The sequence below is a fragment of the Lissotriton helveticus genome, chromosome 9, assembly GCF_964261635.1.
Source record: "Lissotriton helveticus chromosome 9, aLisHel1.1, whole genome shotgun sequence".
In the NCBI taxonomy this organism is placed as follows: domain Eukaryota; kingdom Metazoa; phylum Chordata; class Amphibia; order Caudata; family Salamandridae; genus Lissotriton; species Lissotriton helveticus.
Genome location: NC_136070.1, coordinates 622,536,607 through 622,549,840, shown reverse-complemented (window position 1 = coordinate 622,549,840; position 13,234 = coordinate 622,536,607). Strand labels below are relative to the sequence as shown.

Below are 13,234 nucleotides of genomic sequence, written 5' to 3'. Positions count from 1 at the left end.
CAACCACTCACAGCACTGTTCTGTAGAAAATCCAGACCACGAAACAGGAACCGGGAGCTCCAGCATTCCGACCGTCGTCAGAGGAGCAAAAAAAACAGGCATGGCGGTAGGTGGGAGGGGCTTATGTAAGTTTTTGAATACTGGTGCTGTTATTGGTTCGGTGGAGGCAGGACTGCCTCACGTAATATGGACTTCCACGGGGAGGACCCATGAGTGGGTAATGGAGTGCCATCAGTACTCTAAGCAGGTCCCCGGCTTTCAATGCTAGCCAGTTTACACTATATAGTGGCTCTGTCAAGCTTCTCATAGGAAGTGGAAAAATCCATTAATGCATCATAGATTGGCTGTCCTTTCTTTTCCACATATCTCTCGAAAATGATTTGCAGTGCTGAAACACTACCCAGGTCAAAGTGAGTCTGGGAAAATCCTACTTGACCATTCATAATATTCTCCTATCTTCCAACCAAGTGTGGAGTTACTACAGAACTGATGCTGCAGGCCATTTACCAATTGCATCTAAAAAGCACAATATTTCTATGATTTTGGGGATTCGTGCACAAGACCATCTTGAGGATCGGAAAATAATTCCCTCCTTACAATAATCTGGGACTCTACCCTTTAGTAAGCAGCATATCGAGTTCCTAAGTGAGTTCAGCATACCCCTGGTTTGAGGATTAGGACTACAGTGGGTCTTTGGGCTTTAGTTGTTCTTGCAGCTTTATTATTCTTCACTATTAGAGGTGGAGAAGAAAGCTGAATAGATATAAAAGTAAGTTCAGTCACTCTCTTTCTGTTAACCCCTTCGCTGCGGCGGCAATTCCGCCGCAGTGCTAGGCGGGAGAGGGGGCTGCGCGGCGCTCGCATGCTCGTGACGGGACTGCTCCATCACGAGCCTCGGGTGAGCTGTGCTTGTGACGGAGCGGTTCCGTCACGGCCCCGCCCGCTCAATAGAATGCGCCGCGCAGGCGCGTAATCAGCGCCGCGCAGGCGTGGTGGCCGGGCCGTGACGGAACCGCTCCGTCACCAGCACAGCCCACCCGAGGCTCGTGACGAAGCAGTTCCGCCGCGAGCATGCATGAGGTTAAAGACTGAACTTGGAGTAGTAGTGAATAAAAAAATAGTTAGCATACGATTCTTCAAAGATATTGACTGCTGTTTTCTGAGCTTTTGAATGACAAAGGTTTACAACCATTCTCTAAAACTGTATAGTGTTTTGGGGAGAGGTTGCTAAAGTCATAGAGGTCGAGACATAGACAAAATGTTATTGGCCCAGTTGGCATTATAATTAAGATAAAGACTCCAAATTAACTTGTTTAATATTTCCTCATTTGAGCTAAAGACATGTTCTTCAAAATGTTCAATTCTAAAAGGGAGATTATCTACATGAGTCTTATTTGAGTTATTTATTTGGATAGGTCCATCAAGGAATTACCAAGAAGGGGATTGTGTAATAGTAACTTTCAGGCATCCTTATATGGTGGAAAGTAATTTACCAAGCATGTAACACATGAACAATGGGAGTAACATCAAAGTAGTCCCTCGCTTCTTTCGTCCTTTAAATACAGACAATATATACAGCAGAAGCATCTTGGCATGTTCAGTGATTCAGTGATTACACTGAGTAATTGTTATTGCCCCATTATCCTCATTGGAGGAAATTTTTTGACTTGTAAGTGTGAACAATTCCAACCTGGTAGCTGATATAAAGGAATTACCAATGCACAAAGGAGCAAAAATAAGAGCTGACCAAACATCAGCAGAGGAAGACTTCAATTCTGGTCCGATGATCAGCCATATGAAAGTCCTTCAAAGATCAATAGTAGTATCGTGGAATATAGCAGCCCTGCAAACAAACCATCAACATCTTCCTGGATGACATTTGTTAAGGGAGCTCAGATAATTTGTTTCAGAAAACATGGATGTTAAATCATTTTGATGTAGATGGTTTTATTTCACTATGTGAAGCTGCTGTAGAATCTAGAGCGGGTAGGACAAAGGGTGGGTTAGCTGTACAAATTTATACTAATACCCCTTATGGGATACTTAAAACCTCTTTGGCCTAAACTTATTATCAGTTTGTATTGGGCAGAGGAAATAATATTGTACTAAGATCACAGTGTGCAGTGCTTAATTTGAGCCGATGCTTTCCAGTGCTCAACACCAGTACTTAATTGGTTTCCGGTGCTCGGCACCAAATTGTCAACACTATACTTAGAACAGTCCAGCACATGGTGGTGCTGCTCATCTAATTTAGAGATGAGCAGAACAAAGGTAGTTTCAGAATACATTATACATTAAGATTGCCTGACCCCACAGCCATTCCTTTACCTTTGGGGACCTGGAATAATTTGGACTGTTGCACTTACATGCGAGAGAGATGGTTAGTAGTTGTTTTGGCGGTGATAGCAAGGGTGATTTGTGGTGCAAGCTGCAGTGGCCTCCTAGTCAGAGCCCTGGCACTTAATTTTTTGCAAATTAAGAGCTGACAGTGTGCCTTTAGAAGGGTCTTAGGGACCATGGAACAATGCCTGAATTTGAATCTCCTAATAGGGAACTATTTATGTGTAAATGTGCTTGATGGACCTAGCAGTACCTTCGATATGGTGAGTTATAATATATTATGGAAGGGCATGTCCACTCTAGGGACCTCAGAAGAAAGCCTTACATACTTGCTTACATGTATAGTAATCTAACTGCAAGAGTACGGTACGGAATGCAGGATAAACTAACCAGAACATTGAAGATATGCAAAGGTGAAAGATAGGGTGTGTGGAAGCTCCTTTCCTTTTTTCATTATACATCAATGGATGAGCAATAAAAGATACTCAGAGCCAACAGCTCGAGAGTGGGGTCTTGCCCATTACTGATTCTGCTATATCCAGATGATGCTGTTCTTCTGTCCCAAACACCAGCCGGTCTGCAAATTCATTTTGATTCTTTTAATGATTTTATGACAAGTATTGATCTGAAGATAAATCAGGGGAAAACTTTAATAACGGGAGTTGGGATATGCATAAACAGGCGAGTGTGGCTAATGTGCCCAGGAAAAATGAGGGAATATTTAGGTTTGCTGCAAAAGTAAGAACATTTTAACACTTTATAACACTAAGACGGTATCTGTCTCAACTTATGGAGCAGTCTGGGGGTTGGGACAAATTAAGACTCTAAATAGAAAAGAGGATCCATTTCTGAAAAGACTAATAGCTGCCTCACATTCTAGCCATGGCGTTACTGTACAAATAGCGTTAAGCCTTCATTCTATTACGGGCATTATAGAGCCCAAACCGCTGCTGTTACAGAGGTTGGTTTGGACAAAATCTGAGGCTCAACTAATTCAAGAAATATTTAGGATTTTAGAAATTGCATAGCACTAGATCAGGTACATAATATACTGTGGCTATCCCACGTCAAGGACAGTTGAAAACTAATAGAAGATAAGGATATGAACCTGTGGGAGAAGTCAGAAAACATTTCAAATTTTCCCAAAACCATACTAAAACGGCTTGTATGGGATAAGTGTTTGGAAATAACTAAACTAACTAAATTCAGGGAGGTGTCGAAAAGCACATTGAGGGCATATATCATATCACAACCAACAAGGTTTACAGAGCTATATTTATAGGGTACAATTTGTCCAACATAGATTTCTCTTGACAAGATTTTGTTTTTCCATAATACACAATTTGTTGACTTTCATGACAGGGACAAAGTGGACTGATAATGCAGTGAAATGTCCATGTGATAATCTCTCAATACAATCAACAATGCATATAACCCTCTTTTGTAAATTCTACCTCAAGTGCAGGAAAAATAATTTAAAGCTTTTGTTTTTACAATTATCAGAAAACGTATACATTATTATAGATATGGATGATATCATGGTTAGTTACATTTGAACAAAATAAGAATTAGGAAAGTACTATAGAAAAGTGGATCGGGACTATTTGATTAACAGATGTATTTCATCTCTTTGGCACTCATTGGCATTTTGCACTTTAGATTTTTAAAGATGAGGTTAAATGTTAAGAATTATGATCAATGTTTTCACATTTGCCTGCATTTTGGTTGGAAATACAATTTGAGAAATGGGAAATAGCACTATGCATTTTTAGGTTTTGAAGTTGATTGCTCAGATTGTGACTGTTGTCTTGCTATTTTTACTTTTTTATGAAATCAATTCCGTACTTTAGGATATTGGTATTTTTTTTATTAAGAATGAGATTGTTTTTATTTTATTATAAGCACTTCATCATTACAAAATATTTCTTTCTTTCTATTTTGAGACCAGTAATTACAAAGTGGGAATTTGTTTTGATTTATTGCATTGTATTAATAGTATATTGATGGAATGTTTAAGATGTTGTGCTTTTATGGTTTATCAAAGAAATGGACCGAATAAAGTTTATTTGAATTGAATTGAGTACATTTTTACTAAATGTCAATTCAGCTTATCATAATCACAATACATATATCCTTCGAGAAAGAGAGGAGTTTGACGAATTTAGCAATTCTTCAGTATGCAATTTAAGAGTGGGGTGGTATGACTAATATATTCTAAGTTTAGTTTTTGCAGTTAATAGTTCTCCATCAACATATAATCAGCAATGAGATAAATAAGGGAAAAAAGGTGGAACTGCCTGCGGAAGCATGGGCAAAACTGAGATGTTACCCTTTTCTTGAAAACTATAGAGCCCTGTTTAAAAGATTTGTCTGCCCCTCTGATAGACCTGTTAGTTCAACAGGCCAACCGTCTAAGTCGTTATGGTGGAATTTCCAAACTGGAAAGCATAACCTGGACGTTACCACTGGTGCAATATGCTTTGTAGGACCATCATACCTAAAACCCTTTAGTCTAGAGGGGGTTACTATCTCCTTGGGAAAATGTGCTGCTGCAAAGGCACCTGGCCTTAATGGGGTCCTTGTTGATACATTCAAATTATGTATTCATTTATGGGCCCTATACTGATGTAAGTATGCAATGCAGCATCCAGAGGATATCTGTCCACATCTTGGACATAAAGTATTATTGTCCCGATTTTTAAAATAGTGGTGAGGGGGACGCAAGATACTATCATCCAATATCCCTCCCTGATTTCTCTGCAAAACTAATGGGCAGGGTCTTATTAGAAAGGTTGGAATCTTGGGTGACAGAAAATCAGATCCTAAAAGACGCACAATATGGCTTTAGAAGGAATGTGGGCACCATGGAGCAATGTGTTAACCTTCATCTGCTCATCAGCAAATATACCCTGGGGAACGAGGGCCACATCCATGTTTTGCTGATTTGAGCAGTGCATTTGAACTGGTTAATCACACCAAGTTGTGGGAGTCTCGGGTTAAGATGGAGGTACCCACCGAGATTGTGAATTTTTTCTCATTTAACATAAAGGGGTTGTTACAAGCCAATGTGAGAAGTTACATCACGGTTTAAAATGACCTAAGGAATTTGGAAAGGCTGCATCCTTGCCCTCTTTTAATCTTGTTATCTATTAATGAGGTAGATGAGTTTTTGCAAAAGATAAATGCAGATGCTCCAAAAGTTGGCCAAAGTTTAACACCGCTACTCCTGTACGCTGATAACACCGTCCTGATATCTAGAACTGGTCATGGTCTCTAGAACTTGATAGATAGTTTAACAACATACATGGAGGACAAGGATATGAAAAATATTCTAGAGAAAACCTTTACCGCGACGTGTTGGAAAGGGAGATCTAAGAAGAAAACTCATCATGTTAAGGGAGCAGCACTTGCTGTAACAGAAAGTTTTACATCTCTAGGTATAAATTTCTCTAGTAATGACCAATGATCATTTAAATGCAGCAAAACTGAAATTCTTTAGATCTTCAGAAGTGTTTTTTCGGTTTGCATCAAAAATTGGTAATAAGCCCATTAGAGAGCTGTTGAACATATATAGAAGCAAATGTATTCCAAGTATCAATTATGGAGCCTCATTGTAGGGACCGGCAAATTGTAAATTGTTGCAGACACAGGAAAACCTTTTCTTATGCAGATTATTAGCAGTGCCCCATTCAAACTCCTCCTGTAATGCTCAGAAGGAATTAGGAGTCCCCTGTTTAGAGGACGGCTTTCAGACAAGCCCCATCACACTCTGGTATATATGGAGTAAAGATGGCACTAAATTCACCAAAGATATAATAACAGACTGTCTTACTCTGGAACGTAGAGCACAAATACCTTGTTTGGCTTATGTAAATAGTTTGCTAAAGAAGGTGGATGGGTAATTGAGCATTGATGAGCCAGAGGAAGTACTACAATCTAGTAAGAAAGATTTAAAATAGGTTTTGATGAGGAAAAGGATGGCCAATATAGAAAAGAGAGAGTGTTAAATCGACTGTGTCAATGTACCTCTCAGACCCACTTACAATCAAATGCTAAGACTTAACTCATCGCAGTACCAAATATTCAACACAGATTTTTTTTTAGCAAGACTGCGAATAGGCATATTGAACATTTCGGTTGCTTTCCCCGAGATGGGCTTTTGTTCCCAAGCGTTACCCAAATGCTCATGTGATGGCAAGTCCAACCAAACTACATTGCATTTTTTACTTTTTGGTAACTGTTTTAGCTATCTAAGGAAAAAAATGCTGCAGCCGTTCTTTTTAAAAGGAACAATTATTTATTATAACGAGGCTCTTAATTTTATCCATAATCCTAATATTGTGAAACTGCGCTATCAGGTTTTTGTCTATGTTTTTATGCCATCCAAAGAAGGAAACAGCTGCTATACCTGGACGTGTTAAGATAGGAAAATGAATAGTCCATTAAATACCCCTCATCTGATGTTTTTGATATTGCCTTTTAACTTGATGACCATTAAAGTGACACCTAGCATGGTATGTGGTGTCCTGTGTCTGTACACCTAACTGCCCACGTTATGAGATCATTTTTATGGGTTTTGTATAGAATCTTTATTAAGATTTTTTGTATATTTTAACTGTGCATTTCTTTTATAGATATTTTTATCTGCATAAAGATTCATTTGGTTTGATTTGATTTGAGCTAAATATTTAATCTCTGCCAAAATAAAAAAAAACTAATTATGGTTACTTAATTTAGTAGAAACTGTGAACATTTTTGAGTCGAAGGAAAACAGACCACTCACACCAGGGGTTCAAGAATCAGAAATCAACGGGAAAGCCTGAAGAGAGCCCTGTCTTGTCACACATTCAATTCTAATGAGGTGGGAGAGGTACCCGCTGCAGTTATCAGGGCCTTTGGAAATTGATATATCCATTTGACTTTGGCTATAAAATCACAACCCAGTCCAAACCCTTCTGTGGTCCAAAATAAATATCTCCACTTCCCCATGCCAAATACCTTTTTGGGAAAAGATAACTGCCAGTATTTTGTTGGATTGGTCTTTTGATTCTGCCAGGGCAAATCAGATCTTGTATAACCTCTCTTAATTGGTAGTCGTGGAGGGAGAAATTTCATACTGGCAGAGTCATACAGAGATTTCTAGAGCTTGACAAAGGCCAGGTGGCTTATTGGCCTACTCTCTGCTGCAATTGGAAGAGAAGCTTTTTGCCAAGCTTTTCTCCATGTTCATAAGGTTGCTGCTAGAATTTGGAAAGTGCTTTCTCTGAAGAGTGGTATGTAGGGCATTCAGAGTAAACCTCTCAGCTTTGATACATTCTCTTGGAAATGGGGCTTGATTTATATCCCAATGTTAAAGAGACAATGTTTAGTTAAAGTCTGTATTGTCAGCATATTTCTTCTTTTCTTTGGCTTCCCTACCTGATAGCAAGTCACCATGCCATGTACAATTGTTTTGCCACCGCAATTGCGGCTGCAAAACACTTGCAGTTTACCACCTACTTCCCCTTTGTGAGTATGTGAGAAAATATTTTTAAGAGCAGGCAATGGTCCCAAGGACCACTGCTTGCTCTTAAAAAAATGAATCTGAATTTTTTTTTTTTAAATGCATCCTGTTTTCCTTTAAGGAAAATGGGCTGCATTAAAAAAAGACTTCTTTATTAAAAAGCAGCTCCAGACATGGTGGTCTGCTGACCCCAGCAGACCACCATCCCTGGGAGTGCTAGCCATTCCTAATGGGGTCGCAAACTGTGACAGCCTGATTAATATTCATGAGGTATGCAATTTGCGACCCCATTATGAATCGCTAACAGTGTCTGAGACACTGTTATACATCCTAATTTGCAAGTCGCAAATGCAATGCAATTTGCAAGTCACAAATTGGTGGGTTGTACATCTGACCCTAAGTCTTTCCGCATTGCTCGATCATCATAATTGCATCTGTCCAGTGTCCTGGTCAAATTGGTAATCTGACTAAGTTCAAGTCTCCACACCATAGTCAAAGTGTTGACAAATTATGTAAATAGTCTATAGGGTTTTGGTATGCATCTAACCTTGCTAGAAATTGATGTATAGATTGAACTTTGTATTAGTGTCTGTCTTGCTGTTTACATTTCGAGGCCCACACAATTTTAGAAGTTAGTGTGTTGGAGCGATTTTCAGATTAGTATTGCTATTCCACATTTTCAAAATAGATTTGTGCAGTGTAGTGTTCTTGGGTGGAATTCTCTACATTATGTAGTTCTAACCAATTATTTTTCCTACCCAATCGCATTAAAACTTATTTGTCTCAGTTGATTTAAGAGGAGTTTTCTGAGAGAGAGCTATGTCACAACTTTTTTTGCAATTTTTGTTTGCAAATGAATGTAGCTGTACTGTTTGTTACTCCCACATAACCATGCTATCAGAAAAGGATTTTGATTTGCACACAGTGCAGGCAAAGGGTAACTAGAACAGTGTCTATATGAATGATTCTGGTCAGTCTGGGTTATAGTCTTGAATACTGGCCATGATCAGCTGGCACCAAAAAGTGAGGTCCTGTGCCTTCCAACCCTACCCCACAGGCATTTTGGCATCATCCCCTAGCTACATCTGCTTCTAGAGTTGGTAGGCTAGGAACAGTGAAATGAGTGTGATCCAAAGCATTGTTGGGCAAATATGAAATTTTCCAATTTGGTAGAAATATGTGTCAACTGAGATTCCTTAAGGAGGAGTTGCTGGTTTTTGTCTGCGAAACATATATCACCGTTTTCTAAATGTATGTAAATAACTCTTGAAATGGCATGGAGTCAGTTGGGCTTGATCATGGAATACGTCTTGTGAATCGGAGGCTTCTGTGTGTTCTTTGTTGACAATCATTCTTCAAGCCAATTACATGAAACACCAGTTTCCAGAGGGCAGTAATCATGTTCTTTTCTGCCAACCTCAACACATCTGAGACTCAGACAGATGTTTCTTTGCATATGTTGAGGGTTATAGAAGAGAAGCTCCAAGATATTATTTCAAGTTTCCAACATCTAAGTAGAACAGCTGTCCTTGCTGAAGTGGTGGTCTAGTGATAGCCTAGCATTTCAGAGACTTTCCAAACTACCACACAGAGAATTTACCTTCACGTGCAAATAATGTTGCTTCCGTTACTTCTGTCTTGGGTCTTGCATCCTCAAACTGCATGCTGTGTTTCAAAAAAGCATTCTCTATATTTTTTAAATGTGACATGAAAAACTGATGTTTTATTTGGATCACTGAAATAATATCGAGGGACAGAATATCGACCAACAAAAATATCGTTGACAAAATATCGAGAGACAAAATATCGAGTTTCTATCTACAAACAGGTAAGTACAAAAATATCGAGTTAAAAATATCGTTTACAAAAATATAGTTGTAAAAAATATCGACTTTAATAAAAACAATGTTTAATTACATTAATATAAAAAATTTATTACTAAAATATACTTAACAATACTTAAAATAACTTTTAATAATTAAATAATTAATGAAAGTAAAAAAATAATATTTTTTAATCATATTTCTTAAAACATATATATATATAGTAACAAAACTTAATTAAATAATAGCCAATATTATTAACGTACAAATACAAAAGAGTAAAAATTACTATTCCCACTCCAGTGGGTGCAACAGTAGGGAAAGCGTTGGATAGCGTAGGGGTTAAAATTACTATTCCCACTCCAAAGAGTGCAACAGTGGATATATGATGTTACAACGCAACTTTTACAACGCACTACCATTACAACGTAAGTATTGGTAAGTATATAATAATTTTTTTAATTTAAATTATTTAAAATTAATTTAATATAATTTAATTTAATTTAATTTCATTAAATTAATTTAATGTAAATTTAATTTTACTTTATTTTTACACTGTACCCCTGTACCCCAAAAACCCAAAACTGACCCTGAACCCTAAAAAAACCCTTTACCCAAAAACCCAAAACTGACCCTGAACCCTAAAAATACCCCTTTACCCAAAAACTAAAAACTGACCCTGAACCCTAAAAATACCCCTTTACCCAAAAACTAAAAACTGACCCTGAACCCAAAAAATACCCCTTTACCCAAAAACTAAAAACTGACCCTGAACCCTCAAAATACCCCTTTACCCAAAAACTAAAAACTGACCCTGAACTCTAAAAATACCCCTTTACCCAAAAACTAAAAACTGACCCTGAACCCTAAAAATACCCCTTTACCCAAAAACTAAAAACTGACCCTGAACCCTAAAAATACCCCTTTAATTTAACATAATTAGCAATTAATCAATTAAATTAAATTAATTACCAATTACATTTTAATTCATTAACAAATATTTTTTAATTAACAATTAATTAAATATTACTACCAATTATTAAATTTACATATTTAATTAATTATAATTAAATTACTTCCCACCCTATTCCCCTATAAACCCACAACCCGCTACAGGAAATAAATTAGTTAAATTTACACAATTAGCAATTGATCAATTAAATTAAATTAATTACCAATTACATTTTAAATAATTAACAAATATTATTTAATTACCAATTTATTAAATATTACTAACAATTAACACATTTACATATTTATTTAATTATAATTGAATTACTTCCCACCCTATTCCCCTATAAACCCACAACCCGCTACAGGAAATAAATTATTTTATATTACATAATTAGCAATTAATCAATTAAATTAAATTAATTACCAATTACATTTTAAATAATTAACAAATATTATTTAATTACCAATTAATTAATTAATACTACCAATTAATAAATTTACATATTTAATTAATTATAATTAAATCACTTCCCACCCTATTCCCCTATAAACCCACAACCCGCTACAGAATAAAATGACACAATAATTTAAAAAAAATCATTAATTAAAAATAATTATAACATAAAATGACACTTTTCACACATATTATAACATAAAAAACACTATAAATAATTAAAAATTATTTAAAAAACAATATTTTTTACTATCTAGATTATATACTTGGATATTTTCACTTTCTATATTATTTACAGTCGATATTACTTCACTTACCTTAAAAACGATATTTTGGCTGTCTATATTCTGTCCTGTCGATATTTTGTCCAAACGATATTTCAAACTCGATATTCTGTCCAAACGATATTTTGGAGTCGATATTATGTCTGTACACCGTTTTATTTAAGCATTCTGATTGTCGCCTCTCCTCTTTTCCTCAAAATGACCATCTCCTTCTTTTCCCATCCCTTGGGAAACAGTTGGAAAACCGCAGCCTCAGCTACATGTGTTCTGACATCACAAGTGTAACCATTCTTGCATGAACTACACATATGCCTTAACCATGCAAATATGTGGTTAAGGCATATGCGCTGTCTAGTTGCTAGCTGCAGCTCGGCACAACATCAAGAAGCAGATGGAGGAAAGATCAGGACGAATCGGTGAGGTAAGTGAGGTTTTGGGTGGGTGGGGGTAGTTTGTAGGGGTTGAGGAGTAGTTTTCAGGGCTTGAAGGGGCTGGGAAGTCGGGGTAGTTTTGGAGGCTGGGGGGTCAGGTAGGTTTCAAGGCTAGGGGGGCAGGTTTTTTTTAGGTCTCAGGGCAGGGGACAGGAAAAAGGCAGTTTACAGGCAAAGGGGCAGCTGGGCTGGGGCAGGAGCTTGGTGGGGTAGATTGTAGGGGGTGGGGTTGGTTTTTGGGCTCAGGGAGAGGGGTTGGGGATGGAGTAGTTTTTAGGGGGCTGAGCTTTAGGGCTCAGGGCAGAAAACAGGAAAGGGGTAGTTTTCAGGTCAAGGGGCATTTGGGCTGGGTAGGGGGAAGTAGGGTAGGTTTTAGGGTTTGGGGCCTGGAGTTAGTGCTCAAGGAGGGAGGCTGTGGTCAAAGTAGTTTTTAGGGGCTGGGGGTTCGAGTATTAAGGTTCAGGACAGGGGTTGAAGAAGTTTATAGTACTGGAGCAGGTAGAATAGACCACAGTATTTTAGGGGCTAGGGCAGAGGGGCAGGAGTTTGATCAGTATCACACATGTCCCTTTACCTATCATGTCTTTACCACAAAATTGCGTGGTAAAATCATGCGTGGTAAAGGCATTTGTGGAAAAGATGCAGTCGTGGTTAAGACCGCGTGGTTCAGTCATACATTGTTCCATCAAACAACTGTTTGCTTTAATCTCTAAATCTCCACAATTTGCCCACTAGTCATTTCGAATATCACAACCTTAAAAGTCATACCCTTGCAACCTAACAACATCTAACTTCCTCTAGCTCATTTATCAACCCCTCCAAACATCTGCACTGACATCACCTCCCCGCAATGAAAACACGCAACTCCTATAGGTCTAATCTACCAAAAAGAAACTGGAGTGAAAGCATTAAGTAGTTTGCCTTAACACATAAGACTAATCCCCAAAACCAGCAGTTACAAATAACACTTGACTAACTAGTAACCTTGGGTTCCAGAGCAGCATGCTGCTCTGCATGAAGCACATTAATGCCTCGTACTCTCAATTAACCAGAATATACCTGTACACACATCATAGGAAGGTACCCAACTTAAAGCCCTGAAGAAAAGCCCGATAAACGAGATACGGGCTTGGAAACGCGTCGGCTTATATACATTCGTTATAATTACGAATACTTTTCCCGCAAAAAGCTTTAGAACACTTCCATGAATGCAATGGAATAAAATATTCATACCAAGCTCAATGCCTTTGCGTGACTAGGTCAAAATTAGAGTAAAACCTTTACACGTAGGCCTGGTTGAATTAGTTGGTAGGGTACAACCATGAAATTTGATAAAGATGTTGTTTGGCAAATGTATTGTTTAATGGACAAATGTAATTCAATGTTGTTGTTTTGTAATAAGTGTTCACAGTAAATGTAAATATATGTCTTGTTGTATGACAGCG

General features: G+C 37.7%; 1 protein-coding gene across 1 annotated transcript in view; it reads right to left on the bottom strand.

Annotated features, from left to right (window-relative positions):
* The window catches only part of LOC144781701 (cytochrome P450 2C16-like), a 369,430-nt gene that overhangs the window by 342,739 nt on the left and 13,457 nt on the right, over positions 1–13,234 (bottom strand). The gene's annotated exons all lie outside the window — the stretch shown is intronic.